We start from the raw sequence: 14,324 nt of genomic DNA on the forward strand, positions 1-14,324 counted from the left end.
AATTTTCTCACATCTTCTCCAGCATTAATAATTTTCCTGTTTTGTCATGTTAGCCAATCTGACAGGAGAGATGTGGTACCTAAGAATTGTTTTGATTTGCATTTCTCTAATCAATAGTGATTTAGAACATTTTTTTCATATAACTATAGATATCTTTAATTTCTTCCTCTGAAAACTGCCTGTTCATGCATTATTATCAATTGGGTAATAACTTATACTCTTATAAATTTGACTCAGATCCCAGTATATTTTAGAGATGAGCCCTTTATCAGAGACACGGGTTGTAAAAATTCTTTCTCAATTTTCTGCTTCCCTTTTAGTCTTAGTTGCGTTGACTTTGTTTGTACAAAAAACTTTTCAATTTAACATAATCAAATTATCCATTTTGCACTTTGTAAAGCTCTCTATCTCTTGTTTGGTTATAAATTATTCACTTCTCTATGAATCTGACAGGTAAACTATTACTTTCCCAAATTGATTATGGCATTAGCCTTTACGTCTAAATCGTGAGCCCATTTTGACTTTATTTGGGTATGCAGCATAAGATATCAGTCTATGCCCCATTTCTCCCATACTATGTTCCAGTTTTCCCAGTAGTTTTTGTGAAATAGTGAACTCTTTTCCCAGAAGTTGGACTTCATGAATTTATCAAAGAGTATCAAAAACTATAGTCATTGACTAATGCATCTTGTGTACCTAACCTAATCCACTGATCTACCACTCTATTACTTAGCCAGTACCAAGTAGTTTTGATAATTGCTGCCTTATAATACAGGTTAATATCTGATGTGGCTAGGCCACCTTCCCTGGCTTTTATTTTCATTAATTACCTTGATATTCTGGAGCTTTTGTTCTTCCAGATGAATTTTGTTATTATTGTATCTACCTCTATAGAATAATTTTGGTAGTTTTATTGGTATGGTACTAAATAAGTAAATTAATTTATTTAAAAATTGTCATTTAATTTTATTAATTCTGCCTAACCATGAACAACTGATCTTTTACCATTTTTTTAGATCGGACTTTATTTGTGTGAAAAGTGTTTTGTAATTGTGTTCATATAGTTCCTGGGTTTGTCTTGGAAGGTAGACTCCCAAATATTTTATAGTGTCTACAGTAACATTAAATGGGATTTCCTTTCTATCTCTTGCTTTTGGGCATTGTTAGTAAGGTATAGGAATGCCAAGGATTTATGTGGGTTTATTTTATATCCTGCAACATTGTTAAAGTTATTTAATATTTATTCTCTAGGATTCTCTAAGTAAAGCATCATATCATCTGCAAAGAGTGATAACTTAGCATCTTCTTATCCTATTCTAATTCCTTCAATTTCTTTTTTCTTCTCTTATTCCTAGACCTAAAGTTTCTAGCACCAAATTGAATAAAAGGGGTGATAATGGGCATCCTTGTTTCACCCCTGATCTTATTGGGAATGCATCTAGCATATTCCCATTACATATAATACTTGCAGATGGTTTTAGGTAGATGTTACTTATTATTTTAAGAAAGACTCCATTTATCCCTATGCTTTCTAGTGTTTTTAATAGGAATGGGTGTTGTATTTTGTCAAAAGATTTTTCTGCATCTATTGAGATAATCATATAGTTTCTGCTAATTTTGTTGTTGACATGATCAATTATGCCGATAGTTTTCCTAATAGTGAACCAACCTTGCATTCCTGGAATGAATCTTACTTGGTTATAGTGAATTATTCTTGTGATCAGTTGCTATGACCTTTTTACTAACATTTTATTTAAAATTTTTGCATCTATATTCATTAGGGAAATTGGTCTATAATTTTTCTTCTCTGTTTTGACTCTTCCTGGTTTAGGTATTATTACCATATTTGTGTCATGAAGAAAATTTGGTAGGAATCATTCTTTACCTAGTTCCCAATAGTCTATAAAGTTTTGGAATTAATTGTTCTTTAAATTTTTAGTAGAATTATCTTGCAAATCCATCTGCCCCTTGTGATCTTTTCCTAGAGAGATCTTTGATGGCTTGTTCAATTTATTTTTCTGAGATGGGGTTATTTAAGTATTTTACTTCCTCTTCTGTTAATCTGGCAATTTATATTTTTTGTAAATATTCATGCATTTGCCTAAGATTATCAAATTATGGGATACAATTGGGCAAAATAATTCATAATTATTGTTTTAATTTCCTTGGCATTAGAGGTGAATTCAACCTTTTCATTTTTGATACTGGTAATTTGGGTTTCTTTTTTCTTTTTTAAAATCAAATTAACTTAATGTTTATCAATGTTATTTTTTTCATAAAACCAGCTCTTTTTTATTTATTAGTTCAATAGTTTTCTTGATTTCAATTTAATTAATCTCTTCTTTGGTTTTCAGTATTTCTAATTTGGTATTTAATTGGGTAATTTTAATTTGCTGTTTTTCTAGCTTTTTTTTTTTTTTTTTTTTTTTTTTTTTACTGGGCACTAAGCTTTATTGGAGGGGTTTTCAGCATGCTTGCTGCCTGGGCTTCCCTGCTCCAGGTCACCATGCTCCTCCAGGCTGGGGCTCACAGGGCTCTTGGTGGCTCCCGCAGCTGTCTGCAGGGCGGCCATTCTTGCCACCTCTTTCTGCTGCTTCTTTTGCTGCTTGAGACGCTTCCGGTCCTGCTTCTCCAGCTCCTGCAGCAGCTCCTGGAAGCCGGGAGCTTCTTGGGTCCACATCGTAGCCGAGCTTCTCCTGCGCCTCCGCCTGGAGCCGAGCCTTCGGGCCTTCTCTGCCTGGCCTTCTCCCAGCGTTCCAGTTGTTGCTGCCTCCAAGCCTGATCATTGTGGCATCTGGGCCCATTTTTGGACTCAATGAGCTGCTCCCTCTCCCGCGCTCTCGCTCCTGGGCCTCGGCGCGGGCCCGCAGCGCCTCCTGCATGGCGCTCAGGCTCGGCTGCCACTCGCGCTCCTCGGCCTCCAGCTCCCGGAGCTGCGGGGCCGTGGGCCACAGTGAGCCCGGGCCACCCGGACGCGGCCCCGAACCGCCGAACTGCTTTGCGGCGAAGCGGGGGTGCAGCTGCCAGCGCGGGGGTCAGTGGGTCCGCCGGGTCCGGGGTGAAGGGCTTGGGGGGCAGAGCTGGGGGCGGCTGGGCCCGGTAGGCGCGGGAGGCCGGGGCCCGGGACGGAGCCCGCAGCGCCCCCGCGCCGCACGTCCGCAACACGGGCGCCGCCATCTTGGCCGCCGGCAGGGGGTCCTAGCCAACAGTTCCGGGGTGTCTGTGGCGCTGCTGCGTCAGAGCGCGAGCAGCCGGGAGGGGAGGGACCTTTTCTAGCTTTTCAGTTGCATTACCCAATTCACTGACCTCCTTTTTCTCTAATTTTATTCATCGTGAGTGTTCAGATATGTAAAATTTCCCTAAGAACCACTTTCACTGCATCCCATAAGTATAGGTATGTTTTCTTATTATTGTCCTTCTCTTGAAAGAATTTTTGATTGTTTTCTATGATTTGTCTTTTTTTTTGACCCGCTCATTCTTTAGGATTAGATTATTTTACTTTCCAATTAATTTTTAATCTATCTTTCCATAGTCCTTTATCTACAAATAATTTATTGCATCATTATCAGAAAAGACTGCATTAACTATTTCTGCCTTTTGCACTGGATTGTGAAGTTTTTATGCTCGTTCACATGGTCAATTTTGTGTATGTGCCATATACTGCTGAGACAAAGGTGTATTCCATTCTATCCCCATTTAGTTTTCTCAAGACATCAATCATATGTACCTTTTCTAAACTGCTATTCACCTCCTTAACTTCTTTCTGTGTTTATTTTGAGGTTGATTTATCAAGTTCAGAGAGGGGGAGGTTGAGGCCTCTAGTAGTATAGTTTTGCTGTCTATTTCTTCCTGTAACTCTGTAACTTATCCTCTAAGAATTTGGATTCTATACCACTGAGGCATATATTAAGTAATGATATGACTTCATTGTCTACAGTGCCTTTTTAGCAGGATATCATTTCTTTGCTTATCTCTTTGGATTAGATCTATTTTTGCTTTTGCTTTGTCTGAGATTATGATTGCTAGGCCTGCTTTTATTTTACTCCAGCTTATGCATAATATATTCTACTCCAGCCTGTTTCAAATATGTCTCTTGTAAACAATATATTGTAGGATTTTGGGTTTTAATCCATTTTGCTATCTGCCTCCATTTTATGGAGAGTTTCTCCCATTCACATTCACAGTTATGATACTATCTGTGTCTTTTTTCCATACTATTTTCTCCCTTATTTATGCTTTTATTTCTCCTCTTCTCCCTTCTCCTCCTCAAAAGAGTTTTGCTTTTGACCACCACCTTCCTCAATATACCTCCCTGTCTGGCCCCTTCTTATCCTACCCTTTTCCCTTTACTATTTATTCCCTTCCTTCTAACCACCTCCTTTTTCTTTCCCCCTTCCCCCTCCTACATCCCTGTAGGGCAAGTTTGATTTCTATATTTAAAAGGCTATGTTATTCCTGCCTTGAACCAAATCTGATGAGAGTAAAGCTTAATATTGCCTTTCTCCCATCCTTCTTTCACTCTACTATTATGTATTTCTGTACCTCTTCTTGTGATATAATTTACCCTTTTCTGCCTCCTCCTTACTTCTTTTCCCATTACATTCCCTTTTCATTCCTTAATTTTTTATCATCACATCATTTAATTTATATCCCCACCCTCTGTCTAGTTATTTTCCTTTTAAATGTCACAAGAACTATGCCAGTGTCAAGAATAATACAATATATCCTTCCATATGGAGATGTAAACAATTTACTTTATTGATAAGAAGGCTTTTTCCCCTTTTTTCCTGTGTACCTTTTATGCTTCTCTTGAGTCTTGTATTTTAAGATCAAATTTTTCATGAGCTCTGGCCTTTTCATCAGAGAAGGTCTGGAAGTCCTTATTTCATTGAATGTCCATCTCCTTGCCTGAAAGATTATGCTCAATTTTCCTGGGTAGTTGATCTTGGTTGTAGTCCAGCTCCTTTGCTGTTGGAATATCATATTCCATCCCTCCAATCTTTTAATGTAGGAGCTTGTATGTCCTGTGTGATTCTGACTGTAGTTCTGCAATATTTTAGTTGTTTCTTTCTGGCTACTTGCAGTTTTCTCCTTGACCTGATAATTCTGGAATTTGGCTGCAGTATTCCTCAGAGTTTTCAATTTGGGATCTCTTTCATGGTGTAGTTGGTGGATTCTTTCAATTACTATCTTACCATCTGGATCTAGGCAGTTTTCTTTGATGATTTCTTGGAAGATACTGTCCAGGCTCTTTTTTTTCATCATGACTTTCCAGTAGACCAATAATTCTTATAGATCCTGGATCTATTTCCAGGTCAGTTGTTTATCCAATGAGATATTTTATATTTTCTTCTATTTTTTCATTCTTTAGATTTTGTTTGACTGATTCTTGATGCCTCATAGAGTCATTCGCTTCTACTCACTCAAGTCAAAACTTTTAATGAATTGTTAACTTCAGTTAACTTCTGTACCTCTTTTTCACATTTTTCTTTGGGGCTTTGCATGCAGTCATTTTGACATTGATGTCTTCTCCTGAGTTTGTTTTTCCTTCCCAGTGGCCTTAGTAACTTTCTAAGGTCATGGTTGTTTTAATTTGTGCTCATTTTCTCAGCGTTTTCATGACTTTTAATTTTATGTTAAAGTTAGGCTCTGTTCCTGAGGTAGAGGGGTCATTGTCCCAAGTATCTTGCTCTTGGGGCATGGGGCATCACTACTGGACTGCTGTATAGGAAGAAAGAAGTTGATGGCCTGCTTCACTGGAACCACAGGACCTCACAGCTGACCTTCACTGGAGCTCAGAGCTCACTGTTGTCTTGGGCTCCACTTTTACCCAAGTAAAACAGACCTTTCCTGCTGATCTTATAAGTTTTCTTGGGCTGGAAAATTGTTTTCTGTAGTCCTTATGTTGGTTCTGCAGTTCTAGAATTGGTTTTGAAGCATTTTGTAGTAATTTGGAAGTGAGTTTAGGAGAGTTTAGGTGAGTTCTTGCCTTACTCCACCATCTTGGCTTTCTCATTTAACATCTTTAAACCTCAGTTTCCCCATTTTAAAAATGAAGTCATGGATATTTTGTTCCACATAGCACGATAAATTTTAATATAAAAGGTCAAATCACTTTTTTAAATAGAAGAGAGTTGTAATACATAGACCTGACAATTATTCCAGGAGAGAATTTGGAATTATTTTTTAACTGTTTTAATCTCCCCAATTCTTGCCATATGGAATTTCAACATGCAGATTGACTTTCCTTCAAAAACCTTAACTACTCTGTTCTTCAACCTACTTGCCTCAGTTGAGCTATTCTTCCACCCTACCCCAGTCACACACAAAAATGATCATACTCTTAATCTTGCCATCACCCATAAGCATACCATCTTCTCTTTCAGGAATTTTGAAATACCTCTATTTGAGCATAGCCTATTGGCTTTTCACGTCTCTGTCTATCTTCCCTTACAAACTCTACTCTTCATCTGTACTGTGACCTCTAATGCCTTCACCCCTGAATCTGTAGGTTGTCTCTCCTGCACTAGTCATCTTGACCTCTTGGTGAACTGAACTATTCTATACTGTCTTCTTCTTGAATACCTAGTTCTTTATCACTTCACCAAATTTCCCCTCCTAAACCTCAGACTGGGTTGATTCCCATCATTCTCTCCTTTGCTCCTACAAGTATGCTACTGTACAAAGAGGAGAAGACCACACAATGGTCTTACTGGGTCCAATATACATTTATTGCACAACTTCAAATGGGCTCTCATTGCTAGGCAATACACCTGTGTCTTCCTCATCAATTTACTATCTCAGTCTCCACAGCAGCTTTTCAAACCTTTTTTCATGCCTTCTCAAATCTTCCATGGCTCTCCCTTCCCTCAACCTCTCAGTTGAGAACTTTGCCTCAAATTTATATAAAAGAAATTAATGGCATTCATGGTGAACTCCCTCTTCCTCTCCTCCCCTTTTCCTTATCTTCTGTCCCTCATATATCTTCTGTCAAAATTTCTACTTTCACTCCAATCTCACACGATGAGGTGGCCTTGCCAAAGCTAAACCTTCTATGTATCTAAGAGACCCATTTCTTCCCATCTCCTCCAATAATTTTTCCCTGTGTCAACCATGCTATCACAAATTTTCAATCTCTCTTTGTCTACTGATTAATGTCTTCTGGCCTGCAACATAACCGTGTCTATGAAGGAACCTCACTTAATCCTCCTGTCCCTGCTATTCTTCTTCCTTTATAACTAAACTTCTCAAAAATAAAAATAAAACTACAATAGACACCTCCACTTGTCTCCTTTACTCTTTGTTTCTTAATTCCTTACAATCCAGTTTCTGGTCTTATCATTCCAGACAGCTCTTTCCAAAGTTAATAATGACCTCATTAGACAAATCTAATTTCCTTTTCTCAATCATAATTCTCCCTGACCTCTCTGCAGCCAATGGCACTGTTGATTATCCCATCCCTTGATAGTCTTTCCTCTCTATGTTTTGGGACCCCACTCCCTCCTGGTTATCCTCCTACCGCCTGACCAATCTGTATCAGGATTTGTTTTTGCTAGATCCTTATTCAGATCATGCCCTGTAACTTTAGGTATCCCTAGGAGTTCTATCTTGGGCCCTCTTCTTTATCCCTCTATACTACTTCATTTGGTGATCTCATCAACAACTGTGAAATTAATTACCATCTCTGCTGATGGATTCTCAAAACTACCCAGCTTCTCTGCTGACCTCTAATAGCATATCTCCAATTGACTTTAAGACATTTTGAAAAAGATTTCTAGTAGATATCTTAATCTCAACATGTACAAACCAAAACACATCTTTTCCTCCAATTCCTTCATCCCTAGCACTTAGCACAGTGCCTGATATGCAGTGGATGCTTAACAAATATTTATTGATTGATTGATTAAACTAGACAAGGAAGAGAGGGGACCATAAAAATCACAACAGAGAACTGGATTAGAAAATATTATTTAAAAAAGCTTCATCACAAAGAAAATCAACATAAAAAAGAAGCGTAACTATTAAGTGGAAAGATATTAATATCAAATATAACTGATGAAAGCCTGATATCCAACATACATGGGGAATTTATAAAAATACATAAGATAAAGAACCATTCTCCAGATAAATGTGGTCAAATTATATGAATAATTTCAAAGAATAAATTTAAACTATGAAAGTCCATGTGAAAACATGTTCAAATCTCACACTCCAGAAAACTGTTAAAGATGACATAAAAGAAAAGAAAAAGAAAAGAAACAGGCAATGTTGGAAGTCCTATGAAAAGGCAGGCATAGTAACTCATTACAAATGGAGTTGTGAATTGTTATGGAAATTAATACTAAGTTGTATGAGAAATGTGAATAATTTTCTATACCTTAGACCCAACTGTTCCACTCCTTGGAATATACCCAAAGAGGCTAAGGACATAAAAAAGTCCAGTATTACCTAAATATTTACAGCAGCAATCTTTGAGGGAACAGAGAACTAGAAATAAAGTGAGTGCCCACCAACTGGGTAATGGCTGGAAAATATGATTTGTGAAGGTATTGTGATATTATTTTGTAGTAAGAAATAACAACGATGAGAACTTCAAAGAAATATGTATATAAAATCATACAAAGTGAAATAAGCAAGACTGAAAGAGCTTATACAAGATGATTTCAGCAATGTAAATAAAAAGAGCACTAGAAGAAACTTGGACTAAGAGTAATTGAAAAAACAAGGAAGACCTTAGAGAATAAATAATGAAATATAACTCTTGCCTCATGCCAGGGAGGCAGCAGATTACCAGGACAGAGGGTTGTAAACATTGCAAGCTCTTCCCATTTTATGCTTTTTTTTTCTTAATTGATTTTCATTGTCCCAAAAGAGAGTTCAGAGAGGGATAGGATTTTTGAAAAATGTATATAACATTATGATAAAAGTGTATGTGTGTATAAACATATATATACACACATATACATACACAAACATGTTTACTTGTGTTACATACTATATTATATCATTATTATCATATGTTATATGATATAAGTGTGTATTGTGTATATATGTATGTATATAGATGTGTGCATTTGCATATGAATATGTGTGTACACACGCACACATATATAAATGTATGCATCCATATCTATATATAATTATGGATTTGGACTAGATGACCTCAACAGTCATTTCCAGTTCTATGTCTATTATTTTATGCATGAAATGTTGTTTTAATAACCCATCTAGCAGCTTCTGTGGGGGCGTAAGATCCCCCCCCACAGGCAGCACCCAGGGGGCTATCAGCATCCATGAGGCTGCCGGGACACAGGAAAGCACAGGTTCTTTTATCTGCTTAAACAAGGAAAGCACGGTGAAGGGGTTGACCAGCTTACTGTAATCCAGCATTCAGTTAGCATACAGACAACATTCATTTAGTTCAGGGGGGAAAAACGCCAGCATTAGCATTCAGTTAGTTCAGGGGAGCAAGAGACAAGCATCAAGAGACAGACCAAATACAATTTCATTCGCTTACTTCAGGGGAAAAAACCAGCACCCTGAGGTTCAGAACATTCATTTAGTTTGGGGGAAAAGAACCAGCACCCCAAACCTCAAAACCAAAATACAAACAAATTACAATATCAACAGACAGACCAATACAATTCATGGGTTACCAACATCTGGGCTCGGCCTGAGAGCAAGGGCTAGCCCAGAGTCACGCTACCCACCACTGCCACGCCAACCGGAAAAGGAAAGAGAGCTCTTCAAGCTGTCCTCTCTCCTCTTATAGAGTTTTTGACATCATCAAGCACCACCTGAATGACCAGGGCCAATTGGTTCTTGAGTTGGCCTCTCCCCCTAGCGTAGACTAGGTTAACACCCAATAGGGCATGTCTCTGGAGTCAACACCTCCCCTCAGCCAGCCCCATGACTTATCACACAGGAAGTTTTCTTCCTGGCATGGTTTCTGGGCTTCCTGCCCCAGAAGAGAAGCCCCCAGTGCCCAGCAAGGCTCAATGAGGTAAGCTGAGTCACTCAAAGAAAACAAAGGTCATTCTGGTTACAAATGTAGACTTCACTTTCCTTTAATATCTAATTTGTGGACTGTAATCAATTTGTTGTGTTGTTGTTGTTAATATATGCCTATACTTTGTTTCTTTCATTAGACCTCATTTTTGTTTCCCTCCTGAGGGACCCGTATTTGGGCCAAGAAGCAACAGTTAGAACCAGACATGGAACAACTGATTGGTTTAAGATTGGAAAAAGAGTACAACAAGGCTATACAGGGTGTTCCTAAAGTCTGGACATATAGGCAATTGATAGCAATGTGAAGGTATTGCGTCAAATTCATGTGAATCTTGCAACTTTGCATCGCAGATGATGGAAATGGTATTGAAGATGTCACTTGTTAATATTCTAACAAAATAAAATGTTGTTGAAAATTTCATTCATTTCATTTCTTGAAAATATGTATTTTTCTATGTGCCCGAACTTTAGGAACACCTGTATATTGTCACTTTTTTTTTATTTACATGCAGAGTACATCATGTGAAATGTCAGGCTGAATGAATCAAAAGCTGGAATCAGTGTTGCCAGGAGAAATATCAAATCTCAGATGCATATGATAGCTGGTTGTTGTTCTTCATTCTCAAAGAGGACCAAATCATATCACTATGTTTGGACAATATGTCCAAATGTGGGTGATCAGACTAATATGAGCTCTGAATGCTCTACCACGGTGGGGCACAAATAGTCCATGTGAACATTTGGAGTGGAAATATCTCTAAATGCATTTCACATTTCTTTTGAGCTGCTACTTCTGTTTCACTCACAGAGTACCTTCACTGATGAAGCATCCTATCCCAGGTGGTCCTATGCCAACACCTCCCATGTGTCACAATCCACTCCAAAGTTCTCTGGAGAGACCTTGGGATGTCCTTATATTGCTCTTCTGACCTCCATGTGAGCACTTGCCTTGTGCAAGTTCTCCATAAAATAGTCTTTTAGACAATGTAGTTTGGCATTTGAGCAACATGTCTGTTGGAGTTTCACTCTCTGCATAGAGTTGAATGATGCTTGAAAGTTCAGCTCGAGAAAGAACTTCAGTGTCTGATAACATATGTTGCAAGGTGATCTTCAGAATCTTCCTCAGATAATTCAAATGGAAGTGATTCAGTTTCCTGCCATGGTGCTGCTATATTGTCCATGTTCACAGGCATACAATTATAAAATCAGTACATTGCCTCTGTAGACCTTCAGTTGGTAGGTAATCTAATACTTCTCTTCCACACTTTCTTTTGGGCTCCCAAACACTGAGTTAGCTCCATAAATGTACACATTTACCTAATCATTTATGTATACATCCCTGGAAAGCATACTGTTGTACATTTTTTTTATTTTGAGTGTGAGGTGGGATCCTTGACTGCTGCGGTAAGCAGGCCAGGGTTGGGTGATGCAGACAATTTTCAGGGCACCTTTTTAGCCCTTTCCTCATGCAAGAAAGTGAGTAATGTAAGAAAGGCTACTCAGATACCTTGGGGCTGCCAAATCACACGGTTGCTTCAGTTCAGTGAGAAAATAACCCTATGACCTGGGCTTCCTGTATGTAGGGTTGTGACTACAGTTCCCAGTGTATCAGCACCTGCTGCTTTGTCATTTGCCCATTGCCACTGAACTTTTAGGTAAGTAAAATGGCCATTGGAACAAATTGCCCATTCCACCAAGGAAAGTCTTCATATGTTTGATGTAGATGCTCCACCACCACTACTAACTTACCAATAGATTTGTGACCCCTCAGTTTTGCTTGACCAGGTTTAGCCAATCTGCAAAATAGTTTACCAGGGTGTGGCATTGTGAATGCTACATTCTTGGAGCCACAGATAAGAGTTGGCTGAATCAGGTGGACACCAAAGGTAGAACATAGCTCTGAGAGGGTCCATCAGCCCTCATACCAGAGGTATTAGTCTTCCCTTTACACTACAAAGAAAAAGAAAGGAGATCTTGGCAACTAGTTCTATCACTTCCTGACAAATAGGGGGAGAAGGAAATGGAAGTAGTGCCAGACCTCATATTCATAGGCTCAAAAATCACTGCAGATGGTGCATGTAGCCATGAAATTAAGACACTTGCTCCTTGGAAGGAAAGCTATGGGCAACTTGGACAGCATACTAAAAAGCAGATACGTCACCTTGGCAACAAAGTTTTCTATAGTTAAAGCTATGGTTTTTCCAATGCAATGTATAGTGGTGAAAGTTGGACTACAAGAAAAGCTGAGTGCTCAGAATTGATACTTTTGAACAGTGGTGCTGGGAAGGATTTTGAGAATCCCTTGGACAGCAAAGAGGTCAATCAGTCAATATTTTAAGAAATTAATTCAAGCTATACACTGGAAGGTTGAATGCTAAAGCTGAAATTTAAATATTTTGGCCACATAATGAGAAGAAATGATCATCAACAAAGACCCAATATTGGGAAAGATTGAAGGCAAAAGGAAAGGGGACAGTAGAGGATATGAAGGATAGATAAACAATGATAATGAACCTGAACAGACTTCAAGAGAGAGTGGAGAATAGAAGGGCCTGGTATGCTACAGTCCATGGAGTCATGGATAGTCAGACATGACTGAATAATAAAACACCAACAACTTTTAGGGGAGAGAAGTCTTCCAGAGCTTCAATAAAGCATTTCAACTCTTCTACATTGCCATAAAATGTTTTAGCCTGCTATTAGAAAAAGAGAGCCAAGGCCATGAACGTTTCATAGTTATACCTCAGAGAAGATTCTTTATGAGTGAAGATTTTTCTATAACCTACATTGGGGAAACTGGTTCCCTTCAATGTCTCTACAAGAAAGAAAGAAAGAAAGAAAGAAAAAGAAAGAAAGAAAGAAAGAAAAGAAAGAAAGAAAGAGAAAGAAAAAGAAAAAGAAAGGAAAGAAGGAAGGAAGGAAGGAAGGAAGGAAGGAAGGAAGGAAGGAGGAGGGGGGGGGAGAGAGGGAGAGGAAGGAAGGATGGATGGAGGAAGGAAGGAAGGAAGGAAGAAATGTTGCTGTTTCTTTTATGAAAATGGATAACTAACCGTATAGATGATGCTTTATCAAGTTCAAGTATGTACATTTATTAAAGAATCACCAAATAGTGCTAAAGAAAGCATCAGCAGTATTTGAATATTTCTATATCACAGGAATTTGTCTTGGAGAACAAAGATGGATCTATTGCTATGAGATTTTATTTTATAGCAACACATATAGTTATGATATTTAAGGGAAATGCAATGGATATTGCCTCAACTTTGTCACAGAAGCTGATGAGAGCACATCCCATCTTGTCACTAAAACATTTATGTACAAAAGTAGTGTTTGTGCAAGCCCCTCAATTTGATGACCTAAGTTCTCTTCTTGACATTAACTGGAGATTCAAATGTACTAAGACATGACTAAGCTGCTTTGTGTGCATATTTACACACTGAAGAAGTACATTTACATATCCAAAGAAACTTACTAGATTAAATTTTGAAACTACCTGGAATCATAGGAAATGGCACATAAGGTGATGGGAAAATTGTCTCGTAGGACAGGAGATGGGACAGAAACTCAAAGGAGTGAGAATAGGAAAGAATGAAAGCATATAGTCCAACCTCTCATTTGGTAGATGAGAGATTTAAGACTCATAGAAATTAAGTGTAGCTGAGGACTGAATATGTGTAATAGCAATTGAGGTGGGACTTTTTGCTTTGACCTTTAGTGATTCTGGCCTTCGTTTGAATGGGGCAGATAAAGTGGGATGTTTTGTATTTCTCAGCACTAAGACAATTGCGAGTCATTGATTTGTATCTGGTGAGACTGGGGGTGGGGAACTTTTCCACATGCAGCCTGGGTGAGGTTCAGGGCTGGGCCCTGAACAGGATATATAAGCTCAGAGGTTGGTCTTCTGTCTCAGAGCTCTGAGCCACAGCAGGAGTGGCCACTGATGGGCCAGCCATTGTAATGAGTCCCCAGCTGAACACTCAGGTGGATAACTAGAGTTGTATTTGGTCTGTAATTCAGGGTGCTGATTTTTTCTCCTGAATAAGTAAATGATTTGTATGTGGATTAAAGAAGATTGTTAACCCCTTAATATTGCTTTCCTTATAAAGCAGATCAAAGGACCTGGGCTTGCAGCGTTCTGTGAGCTGGTTGGTTAGGGTTAGCTAACCCCACAGCAGCTGCTAGCTGGATTGTTGATACAAGATGGCATGAGGAACTTTCCTACCTGATTTTGTCATTCATATGAAAGTTCTGAAGGACTCTTGTACACTGACATAATGAAGCAATCCCCTCATTGTGGGAGCCATAAGATCAGATGA

The 14,324-nt window shown here is 38.6% G+C and overlaps 1 pseudogene; it reads right to left on the reverse strand.

Moving 5' to 3' along the window:
• Window positions 1–2,431: 2,431 nt before the first annotated feature.
• LOC118834217 lies at window positions 2,432–3,183 on the reverse strand (annotated as a pseudogene).
• Window positions 3,184–14,324: the final 11,141 nt, after the last annotated feature.

The sequence above is a fragment of the Trichosurus vulpecula genome, chromosome 1 (assembly GCF_011100635.1).
Source record: "Trichosurus vulpecula isolate mTriVul1 chromosome 1, mTriVul1.pri, whole genome shotgun sequence".
NCBI lineage: Eukaryota > Metazoa > Chordata > Mammalia > Diprotodontia > Phalangeridae > Trichosurus > Trichosurus vulpecula.